Source organism: Lissotriton vulgaris, chromosome 12 (genome assembly GCF_964263255.1).
Source record: "Lissotriton vulgaris chromosome 12, aLisVul1.2, whole genome shotgun sequence".
Lineage (NCBI taxonomy): Eukaryota > Metazoa > Chordata > Amphibia > Caudata > Salamandridae > Lissotriton > Lissotriton vulgaris.
The window spans coordinates 445,057,176-445,070,088 of record NC_141700.1 but is presented as its reverse complement, the minus strand read 5'-3'; the positions used below and the strand labels follow the sequence as shown (position 1 = coordinate 445,070,088).

Genomic DNA, 12,913 nt, shown 5'->3' with positions numbered 1-12,913 from the left:
CTTGAAGGATTGGATGAATACATTTGATATAGTTGTAGAATTAATTATTATTCTGAAAGCTCCTGGAATATCTATTAATGGTTCTAAGTTCTAACTCCAAGTAACTAAATCTCCTATTTATTGCAATTCATTGAGGTCATTTTTGTTTTGTCTTGTTGATGAAATATAAAGATAGTAGGAATGTAAACAGCTGAATATAAGCTTTCCAACTATCCCGGGTTAACAATCAGTAGCACTTCATCATCTGCTATTTCTTCAATAGTATGCTATATATTTAGTGAGCCTATTAGTTTAGTCTTTAGAGCAACATTTTAAAAATGCCAAGGACATAATTTCAATCAGTCTCCAAGCCAATACTTGATGCTCCTTTAATGTTGAAAATAGATGTATTTTCTTCTGTATCATGTGTATCTTTATATTTCCTTTGAGGGGAAGCTGATAGAATGATTAAATTAATCAATTGCATATAGGTGATGAATTGTTATTTATTGCTAAAACACATGGAAAAAACATTAATGGTTCTAAGTTCTAACACTAAGTATGAACATCTCTTTTGTATTGTAATTTTTTTAAAGTCATATTAGTTTCTTCATGTTGATATTATATATTTATAACTTCATGGTAAACCTCTGAAATTAAGCTTTCCAAATCTCCCAGGTTAACTATCATTAGCACTTCTTCATATGCTGGACTTCCAGGAAATTGTGCAAAACGGCCTGTTAGCTCAGATGGTTAGAGCGTGGTGCTAATAACGCCAAGGTCACAGGTTCGATCCCTGTACAGGCCAAGTTTAATTGTTTGAAAAAAGATTAATTTTTCTTGTGTCTCATTTTTGACTGTTTATCACCTTGGATCAAACACTGCTTGAAGGATTGGATAAATACATTTGATATAGTTGTAGAATTAATTATTATTCTGAAAGCTCCTGGAATATCTATTAATGGTTCTAAGTTCTAATGCCAAGTAACTTAAACTCTTATTTATTGCAATTTATTGAGGTCATTTTTGTTTTGTCTTGTTGATGAAATATAAAGATAGTATGAATGTAAACAGCTGAATATAAGCTTTCCAACTATCCCGGGTTAACAATCAATAGCACTTCATCATCTGCTATTTCTTCAATGGTATGCTATATATTTATTGAGCCTATTAGTTTAGTCTTTAGAGCATAAAGTTAAAAATGCCAAGGACATACCTTCAATCAGTCTCCAAGCCAATACTTGATGCTCCTTTAATGTTGAAAATAGATGTATTTTCTTCTGTATCATGTGTATGTCTATATTTCCTTTGAGGGGAAGCTGATAGAAAGATTAGATGAATCAATTGCATATAGGTGATGAATTGTTATTTATTGCTAAAACACATGGAAAAAACATTAATGGTTCTAAGTTCTAACACTAAGTATGAAAATCTCTTTTGTATTGTAATTTTTTTAAAGTCATATTAGTTTCTTCATGTTGATATTATATATTTATAATTTCATGGTAAACCTCTGAAATTCAGCTATCCAAATCTCCCGGGTTAACTATCATTAGCAGTTCTTCACATGCTGGACTTCCAGGAATTTGGGCAAAATGACTTGTTAGCTCAGATGGTTAGAGCGTGGTGCTAATAACGCCAAGGTCACAGGTTAGATCCCTGTACAGGCCGAGTTTAATTGTTTGAAAAAAGATACATTTTTCTTGTGTCTCATTTTTGACTGTTTATCACCTTGGATCAAACACTGCTTGAAGGATTGGATAAATACATTTGATATAGTGGTAGAATTAATTATTATTCTGAAAGCTCCTGGAATATCTATTAATGGTTCTAAGTTCTAACGCCAAGTAACTTAAACTCTTATTTATTGCAATTTATTGAGGTCATTTTTGTTTTGTCTTGTTGATGAAATATAAAGATAGTATGAATGTAAACAGCTGAATATAAGCTTTCCAACTATCCCGGGTTAACAATCAATAGCACTTCATCATCTGCTATTTCTTCAATAGTATGCTATATATTTAGTGATCCTATTAGTTTAGTCTTTAGAGCATGAAGTTAAAAATGCCAAGGACATACTTTTAATCAGTCTCCAAGCCAATACTTGATGCTCCTTTAATGTTGAAAATAGATGTATTTTCTTCTGTATCATGTGTATCTCTATATTTCCTTTGAGGGGAAGCTGATAGAATGATTAAATGAATCAATTGCATATAGGTGATCAATTGTTATTTATTGCTAAAACACATGGAAAAAACATTAATGGTTCTAAGTTCTAACACTAAGTATGAAAATCTCTTTTGTATTGTAATTTTTTTAAAGTCATATTAGTTTCTTCATGTTGATATTATATATTTATAACTTCATGGTAAACCTCTGAAATTAAGCTTTCCAAATCTCCCGGGTTAACTATCATTAGCACTTCTTCATATGCTGGACTTCCAGCAATTCATGCAAAACGGCCTGTTAGCTCAGATGGTTAGAGTGTGATGCTAATAACGCCAAGGTCACAGGTTCGATCCCTGTACAGGCCAAGTTTAATTGTTTGTAAAAAGATACATTTTTCGTGTGTCTCATTTTTGACTGTTTATCACCTTGGATCAAATGGAGCTTGAAGGATTGGATGAATATATTTCATATAGTTGTAGAATTAATTATTATTCTGAAAGCTCCTGGAATATCTATTAATGAGTCTAAGTTCTAACGCCAAGTATCTAAATCTCTTATTTATTGCAATTCATTGAGGTCATTTTTGTTTTGTCTTGTTGATGAAATATAAAGATAGTATGAATGTAAACAGCTGAATATAAGCTTTCCAACTATCCCGGGTTAACAATCAGTAGCACTTCATCATCTGCTATTTCTTCAATAGTATGCTATATATTTAGTGATCCTATTAGTTTAGTCTTTAGAGCATGAAGTTAAAAATGCCAAGGACATACTTTTAATCAGTCTCCAAGCCAATACTTGATGCTCCTTTAATGTTGAAAATAGATGTATTTTCTTCTGTATCATGTGTATGTCTATATTTCCTTTGAGGGGAAGCTGATAGAATGATTAGATGAATCAATTGCATATAGGTGATGAATTATTATTTATTGCTAAAACACATGGAAAAAACATTAATGGTTCTAAGTTCTAACACTAAGTACGAACATCTCTTTTGTATTGTAATTTTTTTAGAGTCATATTAGTTTCTTCATGTTGATATTATATAAGTATAACTTCATGGTAAACCTCTGAAATTAAGCTTTCCAAATCTCCCCGGTTATCTATCATTAGCACTTCTTCATATGCTGGACTTCCAGGAATTTGTGCAAAATGGCCTGTTAGCTCAGATGGTTAGAGCATGGTGCTAATAACGCCAAGGTCACAGGTTCGATCCCTGTACAGGCCAAATTTAATTGTTTGAAAAAAGATTAATTTTTCTTGTGTCTCATTTTTGACTGTTTATCACCTTGGATCAAACGCTGCTTGAAGGATTGGATAATATATTTAATATAGTTGTAGAATTAATTATTATTCTGAAAGCTCCTGGAATATCTATTAATGGTTCTAAGTTCTAACACCAAGTAACTAAATCTCTTATTTATTGCAATTCATTGAGGTCATTTTTGTTTTGTCTTGTTGATGAAATATAAAGATAGTATGAATGTAAACAGCTGAATATAAGCTTTCCAACTATCCCGGGTTAACAATCGGTAGCACTTCATCATCTGCTATTTCTTCAACAGTATGCTATATATTTAGTGAGCCTATTAGTTTAGTCTTTAGAGCAAAAAGTTAAAAATGCCAAGGACATATTTTCAATCAGTCTCCTAACCAATACTTGATGCTCCTTTAATGTTGAAAATAGATGTATTTTCTTCTGTATCATGTGTATCTCTATATTTCCTTTGAGGGGAAGCTGATAGAATGATTAAATGAATCAATTGCATATAGGTGATGAATTGTTATTTATTGCTAAAACACATGGAAAAAACATTAATGGTTCTAAGTTCTAACACTAAGAATGAACATCTCTTTTGTATTGTAATTTTTTTAAAGTCATATTAGTTTCTTCATGTTGATATTATATATTTATAACTTCATGGTAAACCTCTGAAATTAAGCTTTCCAAATCTCCCAGGTTAACTATCATTAGCACTTCTTCATATGCTGGACTTCCAGGAAATTGTGCAAAACGGCCTGTTAGCTCAGATGGTTAGAGCGTGGTGCTAATAACGCCAAGGTCACAGGTTCGATCCCTGTACAAGCCGAGTTTAATTGTTTGAAAAAAGATACATTTTTCTTGTGTCTCATTTTTGACTGTTTATCACCTTGAATCAAACACTGCTTGAAGGATTGGATAAATACATTTTATATAGTGGTAGAATTAATTATTATTCTGAAAGCTCCTGGAATATCTATTAATGGTTCTAAGTTCTAACGCCAAGTAACTTAAACTCTTATTTATTGCAATTTATTGAGGTCATTTTTGTTTTGTCTTGTTGATGAAATATAAAGATAGTATGAATGTAAACAGCTGAATATAAGCTTTCCAACTATCCCGGGTTAACAATCGGTAGCACTTCATCATCTGCTATTTCTTCAATAGTATGCTATATATTTAGTGAGCCTATTAGTTTAGTCTTTAGAGCATAAAGTTAAAAATGCCGAGGACATACTTTCAATCAATCTCCTAGCCAATACTTGATGCTCCTTTAATGTTGAAAATAGATGTATTTTCTTCTGTATCATGTGTATCTCTATATTTCCTTTGAGGGGAAGCTGATAGAATGATTAAATGAATCAATTGCATATAGGTGATGAATTGTTATTTATTGCTAAAACACATGGAAAAAACATTAATGGTTCTAAGTTCTAACACTAAGTATGAACATCTCTTTTGTATTGTAATTTTTTAAAGTCATATTAGTTTCTTCATGTTGATATTATATATTTATAACTTCATGGTAAACCTCTGAAATTAAGCTTTCCAAATCTCCCAGGTTAACTATCATTAGCACTTCTTCATATGCTGGACTTCCAGGAAATTGTGCAAAATGGCCTGTTAGCTCAGATGGTTAGAGCGTGGTGCTAATAACGCCAAGGTCACAGGTTCGATCCCTGTACAGGCCAAGTTTAATTGTATGAAAAAAGATTAATTTTTCTTGTGTCTCATTTTTGACTGTTTATCACCTTGGATCAAACACTGCTTGAAGGATTGGATAAATACATTTGATATAGTTGTAGAATTAATTATTATTCTGAAAGCTCCTGGAATATCTATTAATGGTTCTAAGTTCTAACGCCAAGTAACTTAAACTCTTATTTATTGCAATTTATTGAGGTCATTTTTGTTTTGTCTTGTTGATGAAATATAAAGATAGTATGAATGTAAACAGCTGAATATAAGCTTTCCAACTATCCCGGGTTAACAATCAATAGCACTTCATCATCTGCTATTTCTTCAATGGTATGCTATATATTTATTGAGCCTATTAGTTTAGTCTTTAGAGCATAAAGTTAAAAATGCCAAGGACATACCTTCAATCAGTCTCCAAGCCAATACTTGATGCTCCTTTAATGTTGAAAATAGATGTATTTTCTTCTGTATCATGTGTATGTCTATATTTCCTTTGAGGGGAAGCTGATAGAACGATTAGATGAATCAATTGCATATAGGTGATGAATTGTTATTTATTGCTAAAACACATGGAAAAAACATTAATGGTTCTAAGTTCTAACACTAAGTATGAAAATCTCTTTTGTATTGTAATTTTTTTAAAGTCATATTAGTTTCTTCATGTTGATATTATATATTTATAATTTCATGGTAAACCTCTGAAATTCAGCTATCCAAATCTCCCGGGTTAACTATCATTAGCAGTTCTTCACATGCTGGACTTCCAGGAATTTGGGCAAAATGGCTTGTTAGCTCAGATGGTTAGAGCGTGGTGCTAATAACGCCAAGGTCACAGGTTAGATCCCTGTACAGGCCAAGTTTAATTGTTTGAAAAAAGATTAATTTTTCTTGTGTCTTTTTTTTGACTGTTTATCACCGTGGATCAAACACTGCTTGAAGGATTGGATGAATACATTTGATATAGTTGTAGAATTAATTATTATTCTGAAAGCTCCTGGAATATCTATTAATGGTTCTAAGTTCTAACTCCAAGTAACTAAATCTATTATTTATTGCAATTCATTGAGGTAATTTTTGTTTTGTCTTTTTGATGAAATATAAAGATAGTATGAATGTAAACAGCTGAATATAAGCTTTCCAACCATCCCGGGTTAACAATCAGTAGCACTTCATCATCTGCTATTTCTTCAATAGTATGCTATATATTTAGTGAGCCTATTAGTTTAGTCTTTAGAGCAAAAAGTAAAAAATGCCAAGGACATACTTTCAATCAGTCTCCAAGCCAATACTTGATGCTCCTTTAATGTTGAAAATAGATGTATTTTCTTCTGTATCATGTGTATCTCTATATTTCCTTTGAGGGGGAGCTGATAGAATGATTAAATGAATCAATTGCATATAGGTGATGAATTGTTATTTATTGCTAAAACACACGGAAAAAACATTAATGGTTCTAAGTTCTAACACTAAGTATGAAAATCTCTTTTGTATTGTAATTTTTTTAAAGTCATATTAGTTTCTTCATGTTGATATTATATATTTATAACTTCATGGTAAACCTCTGAATTTAAGCTTTCCAAATCTCCCGGGTTAACTATCATTAGCACTTCTTCATATGCTGGACTTCCAGGAGTTTATGCAAAATGGCCTGTTAGCTCAGATGGTTAGAGCGTGGTTCTAATAGCGACAAGGTCACAGGTTCGATCCCTATACAGGCCAAGTTAAATTGTTTGAAAAAAGATTAATTTTTTCTTGCGTCTCATTCTTGACTGTTTATTACCTTGGATCAAACGCTGCTTGAAGGATTGGATAAATACATTTGATATAGTTGTAGAATTAATTATTATTCTGAAAGCTCCTGGAATATCTATTAATGGTTCTAAGTTCTAACGCCAAGTAACTTAAACTCTTATTTATTGCAATTTATTGAGGTCATTTTTGTTTTGTCTTGTTGATGAAATATAAAGATAGTATGAATGTAAACAGCTGAATATAAGCTTTCCAACTATCCCGGGTTAACAATCGGTAGCACTTCATCATCTGCTATTTCTTCAATAGTATGCTATATATTTAGTGAGCCTATTAGTTTAGTCTTTAGAGCATAAAGTAAAAAATGCCAAGGACATACTTTCAATCAATCTCCTAGCCAATACTTGATGCTCCTTTAATGTTGAAAATAGATGTATTTTCTTCTGTATCATGTGTATCTCTATATTTTCTTTGAGGGGAAGCTGATAGAATGATTAAAAGAATCAATTGCATATAGGTGATGAATTGTTATTTATTGCTAAAACACATGGAAAAAACATTAATGGTTCTAAGTTCTAACACTAAGTATGAAAATCTCTTTTGTATTGTAATATTTTTAAAGTCATATTAGTTTCTTCATGTTGATATTATATATTTATAACTTCATGGTAAACCTCTGAAATTAAGCTTTCCAAATATCCCGGGTTAACTATCATTAGCACTTCTTCATATGCTGGACTTCCAGCAATTCATGCAAAACGGCCTGTTAGCTCAGATGGTTAGAGTGTGATGCTAATAACGCCAAGGTCACAGGTTCGATCCCTGTACAGGCCAAGTTTAATTGTTTGTAAAAAGATAAATTTTTCGTGTGTCTCATTTTTGACTGTTTATCACCTTGGATCAAACGGAGCTTGAAGGATTGGATGAATATATTTCATATAGTTGTAGAATTAATTATTATTCTGAAAGCTCCTGGAATATCTATTAATGAGTCTAAGTTCTAACGCCAAGTAACTAAATCTCTTATTTATTGCAATTCATTGAGGTCATTTTTGTTTTGTCTTGTTGATGAAATATAAAGATAGTATGAATGTAAACAGCTGAATATAAGCTTTCCAACTATCCCGGGTTAACAATCAGTAGCACTTCATCATCTGCTATTTCTTCAATAGTATGCTATATATTTAGTGATCCTATTAGTTTAGTCTTTAGAGCATAAAGTTAAAAATGCCAAGGACATACTTTTAATCAGTCTCCAAGCCAATACTTGATGCTCCTTTAATGTTGAAAATAGATGTATTTTCTTCTGTATCATGTGTATGTCTATATTTCCTTTGAGGGGAAGCTGATAGAATGATTAGATGAATCAATTGCATATAGGTGATGAATTATTATTTATTGCTAAAACACATGGAAAAAACATTAATGGTTCTAAGTTCTAACACTAAGTATGAACATCTCTTTTGTATTGTAATTTTTTTAGAGTCATATTAGTTTCTTCATGTTGATATTATATAAGTATAACTTCATGGTAAACCTCTGAAATTAAGCTTTCCAAATCTCCCCGGTTAACTATCATTAGCACTTCTTCATATGCTGGACTTCCAGGAATTTGTGCAAAATGGCCTGTTAGCTCAGATGGTTAGAGCATGGTGCTAATAACGCCAAGGTCACAGGTTCGATCCCTGTACAGGCCAAATTTAATTGTTTGAAAAAAGATTAATTTTTCTTGTGTCTCATTTTTGACTGTTTATCACCGTGGATCAAACACTGCTTGAAGGATTGGATGAATACATTTGATATAGTTGTAGAATTAATTATTATTCTGAAAGCTCCTGGAATATCTATTAATGGTTCTAAGTTCTAACTCCAAGTAACTAAATCTATTATTTATTGCAATTCATTGAGGTAATTTTTGTTTTGTCTTTTTGATGAAATATAAAGATAGTATGAATGTAAACAGCTGAATATAAGCTTTCCAACCATCCCGGGTTAACAATCAGTAGCACTTCATCATCTGCTATTTCTTCAATAGTATGCTATATATTTAGTGAGCCTATTAGTTTAGTCTTTAGAGCAAAAAGTAAAAAATGCCAAGGACATACTTTCAATCAGTCTCCAAGCCAATACTTGATGCTCCTTTAATGTTGAAAATAGATGTATTTTCTTCTGTATCATGTGTATCTCTATATTTCCTTTGAGGGGGAGCTGATAGAATGATTAAATGAATCAATTGCATACAGGTGATGAATTGTTATTTATTGCTAAAACACACGGAAAAAACATTAATGGTTCTAAGTTCTAACACTAAGTATGAAAATCTCTTTTGTATTGTAATTTTTTTAAAGTCATATTAATTTCTTCATGTTGATATTATATATTTATAACTTCATGGTAAACCTCTGAATTTAAGCTTTCCAAATCTCCCGGGTTAACTATCATTAGCACTTCTTCATATGCTGGACTTCCAGGAGTTTATGCAAAATGGCCTGTTAGCTCAGATGGTTAGAGCGTGGTTCTAATAGCGACAAGGTCACAGGTTCGATCCCTATACAGGCCAAGTTAAATTGTTTGAAAAAAGATTAATTTTTTCTTGCGTCTCATTCTTGACTGTTTATTACCTTGGATCAAACGCTGCTTGAAGGATTGGATAAATACATTTGATATAGTTGTAGAATTAATTATTATTCTGAAAGCTCCTGGAATATCTATTAATGGTTCGAAGTTCTAACGCCAAGTAACTTAAACTCTTATTTATTGCAATTTATTGAGGTCATTTTTGTTTTGTCTTGTTGATGAAATATAAAGATAGTATGAATGTAAACAGCTGAATATAAGCTTTCCAACTATCCCGGGTTAACAATCGGTAGCACTTCATCATCTGCTATTTCTTCAATAGTATGCTATATATTTAGTGAGCCTATTAGTTTAGTCTTTAGAGCATAAAGTTAAAAATGCCAAGGACATACTTTCAATCAATCTCCTAGCCAATACTTGATGCTCCTTTAATGTTGAAAATAGATGTATTTTCTTCTGTATCATGTGTATCTCTATATTTTCTTTGAGGGGAAGCTGATAGAATGATTAAAAGAATCAATTGCATATAGGTGATGAATTGTTATTTATTGCTAAAACACATGGAAAAAACATTAATGGTTCTAAGTTCTAACACTAAGTATGAAAATCTCTTTTGTATTGTAATTTTTTTAAAGTCATATTAGTTTCTTCATGTTGATATTATATATTTATAACTTCATGGTAAACCTCTGAAATTAAGCTTTCCAAATCTCCCGGGTTAACTATCATTAGCACTTCTTCATATGCTGGACTTCCAGCAATTCATGCAAAACGGCCTGTTAGCTCAGATGGTTAGAGTGTGATGCTAATAACGCCAAGGTCACAGGTTCGATCCCTGTACAGGCCAAGTTTAATTGTTTGTAAAAAGATACATTTTTCGTGTGTCTCATTTTTGACTGTTTATCACCTTGGATCAAACGGAGCTTGAAGGATTGGATGAATATATTTCATATAGTTGTAGAATTAATTATTATTCTGAAAGCTCCTGGAATATCTATTAATGAGTCTAAGTTCTAACGCCAAGTATCTAAATCTCTTATTTATTGCAATTCATTGAGGTCATTTTTGTTTTGTCTTGTTGATGAAATATAAATATAGTATGAATGTAAACAGCTGAATATAAGCTTTCCAACTATCCCGGGTTAACAATCAGTAGCACTTCATCATCTGCTATTTCTTCAATAGTATGCTATATATTTAGTGATCCTATTAGTTTAGTCTTTAGAGCATGAAGTTAAAAATGCCAAGGACATACTTTTAATCAGTCTCCAAGCCAATACTTGATGCTCCTTTAATGTTGAAAATAGATGTATTTTCTTCTGTATCATGTGTATGTCTATATTTCCTTTGAGGGGAAGCTGATAGAATGATTAGATGAATCAATTGCATATAGGTGATGAATTATTATTTATTGCTAAAACACATGGAAAAAACATTAATGGTTCTAAGTTCTAACACTAAGTATGAACATCTCTTTTGTATTGTAATTTTTTTAGAGTCATATTAGTTTCTTCATGTTGATATTATATAAGTATAACTTCATGGTAAACCTCTGAAATTAAGCTTTCCAAATCTCCCCGGTTAACTATCATTAGCACTTCTTCATATGCTGGACTTCCAGGAATTTGTGCAAAATGGCCTGTTAGCTCAGATGGTTAGAGCATGGTGCTAATAACGCCAAGGTCACAGGTTCGATCCCTGTACAGGCCAAATTTAATTGTTTGAAAAAAGATTAATTTTTCTTGTGTCTCATTTTTGACTGTTTATCACCTTGGATCAAACGCTGCTTGAAGGATTGGATGAATATATTTAATATAGTTGTAGAATTAATTATTATTCTGAAAGCTCCTGGAATATCTATTAATGGTTCTAAGTTCTAACACCAAGTAACTAAATCTCTTATTTATTGCAATTCATTGAGGTCATTTTTGTTTTGTCTTGTTGATGAAATATAAAGATAGTATGAATGTAAACAGCTGAATATAAGCTTTCCAACTATCCCGGGTTAACAATCGGTAGCACTTCATCATCTGCTATTTCTTCAACAGTATGCTATATATTTAGTGAGCCTATTAGTTTAGTCTTTAGAGCAAAAAGTTAAAAATGCCAAGGACATATTTTCAATCAGTCTCCAAGCCAATACTTGATGCTCCTTTAATGTTGAAAATAGATGTATTTTCTTCTGTATCATGTGTATCTCTATATTTCCTTTGAGGGGAAGCTGATAGAATGATTAAATGAATCAATTGCATATAGGTGATGAATTGTTATTTATTGCTAAAACACATGGAAAAAACATTAATGGTTCTAAGTTCTAACACTAAGAATGAACATCTCTTTTGTATTGTAATTTTTTTAAAGTCATATTAGTTTCTTCATGTTGATATTATATATTTATAACTTCATGGTAAACCTCTGAAATTAAGCTTTCCAAATCTCCCAGGTTAACTATCATTAGCACTTCTTCATATGCTGGACTTCCAGGAAATTGTGCAAAACGGCCTGTTAGCTCAGATGGTTAGAGCGTGGTGCTAATAACGCCAAGGTCACAGGTTCGATCCCTGTACAGGCCGAGTTTAATTGTTTGAAAAAAGATAAATTTTTCTTGTGTCTCATTTTTGACTGTTTATCACCTTGGATCAAACACTGCTTGAAGGATTGGATAAATACATTTGATATAGTGGTAGAATTAATTATTATTCTGAAAGCTCCTGGAATATCTATTAATGGTTCTAAGTTCTAACGCCAAGTAACTTAAACTCTTATTTATTGCAATTTATTGAGGTCATTTTTGTTTTGTCTTGTTGATGAAATATAAAGATAGTATGAATGTAAACAGCTGAATATAAGCTTTCCAACTATCCCGGGTTAACAATCGGTAGCACTTCATCATCTGCTATTTCTTCAATAGTATGCTATATATTTAGTGAGCCTATTAGTTTAGTCTTTAGAGCATAAAGTTAAAAATGCCAAGGACATACTTTCAATCAATCTCCTAGCCAATACTTGATGCTCCTTTAATGTTGAAAATAGATGTATTTTCTTCTGTATCATGTGTATCTCTATATTTCCTTTGAGGGGAAGCTGATAGAATGATTAAATGAATCAATTGCATATAGGTGATGAATTGTTATTTATTGCTAAAACACATGGAAAAAACATTAATGGTTCTAAGTTCTAACACTAAGTATGAACATCTCTTTTGTATTGTAATTTTTTAAAGTCATATTAGTTTCTTCATGTTGATATTATATATTTATAACTTCATGGTAAACCTCTGAAATTAAGCTTTCCAAATCTCCCGGGTTAACTATCATTAGCAGTTCTTCACATGCTGGACTTCCAGGAATTTGGGCAAAATGGCTTGTTAGCTCAGATGGTTAGAGCGTGGTGCTAATAACGCCAAGGTCACAGGTTAGATCCCTGTACAGGCCAAGTTTAATTGTTTGAAAAAAGATTAATTTTTCTTGTGTCTCATTT

At 31.7% G+C, this 12,913-nt stretch overlaps 6 non-coding genes across 6 annotated transcripts; all 6 read left to right on the top strand.

Annotated features, from left to right (window-relative positions):
* Window positions 1-713: 713 nt before the first annotated feature.
* Window positions 714-787, top strand: TRNAI-AAU (transfer RNA isoleucine (anticodon AAU)). Its single transcript has one exon. It is a non-coding gene; the product is annotated as a tRNA-Ile (tRNA).
* A 2,515-nt stretch (window positions 788-3,302) lies between these two features.
* On the top strand, window positions 3,303-3,376 carry TRNAI-AAU (transfer RNA isoleucine (anticodon AAU)). The gene has a single exon. It is a non-coding gene; the product is annotated as a tRNA-Ile (tRNA).
* Window positions 3,377-5,026: 1,650 nt separating this feature from the next.
* Window positions 5,027-5,100, top strand: TRNAI-AAU (transfer RNA isoleucine (anticodon AAU)). The gene has a single exon. It is a non-coding gene; the product is annotated as a tRNA-Ile (tRNA).
* Window positions 5,101-8,479: 3,379 nt separating this feature from the next.
* Window positions 8,480-8,553, top strand: TRNAI-AAU (transfer RNA isoleucine (anticodon AAU)). Its single transcript has one exon. It is a non-coding gene; the product is annotated as a tRNA-Ile (tRNA).
* Window positions 8,554-11,069: 2,516 nt separating this feature from the next.
* Window positions 11,070-11,143, top strand: TRNAI-AAU (transfer RNA isoleucine (anticodon AAU)). The gene has a single exon. It is a non-coding gene; the product is annotated as a tRNA-Ile (tRNA).
* Window positions 11,144-11,932: 789 nt separating this feature from the next.
* TRNAI-AAU (transfer RNA isoleucine (anticodon AAU)) lies at window positions 11,933-12,006 on the top strand. The gene has a single exon. It is a non-coding gene; the product is annotated as a tRNA-Ile (tRNA).
* Window positions 12,007-12,913: the final 907 nt, after the last annotated feature.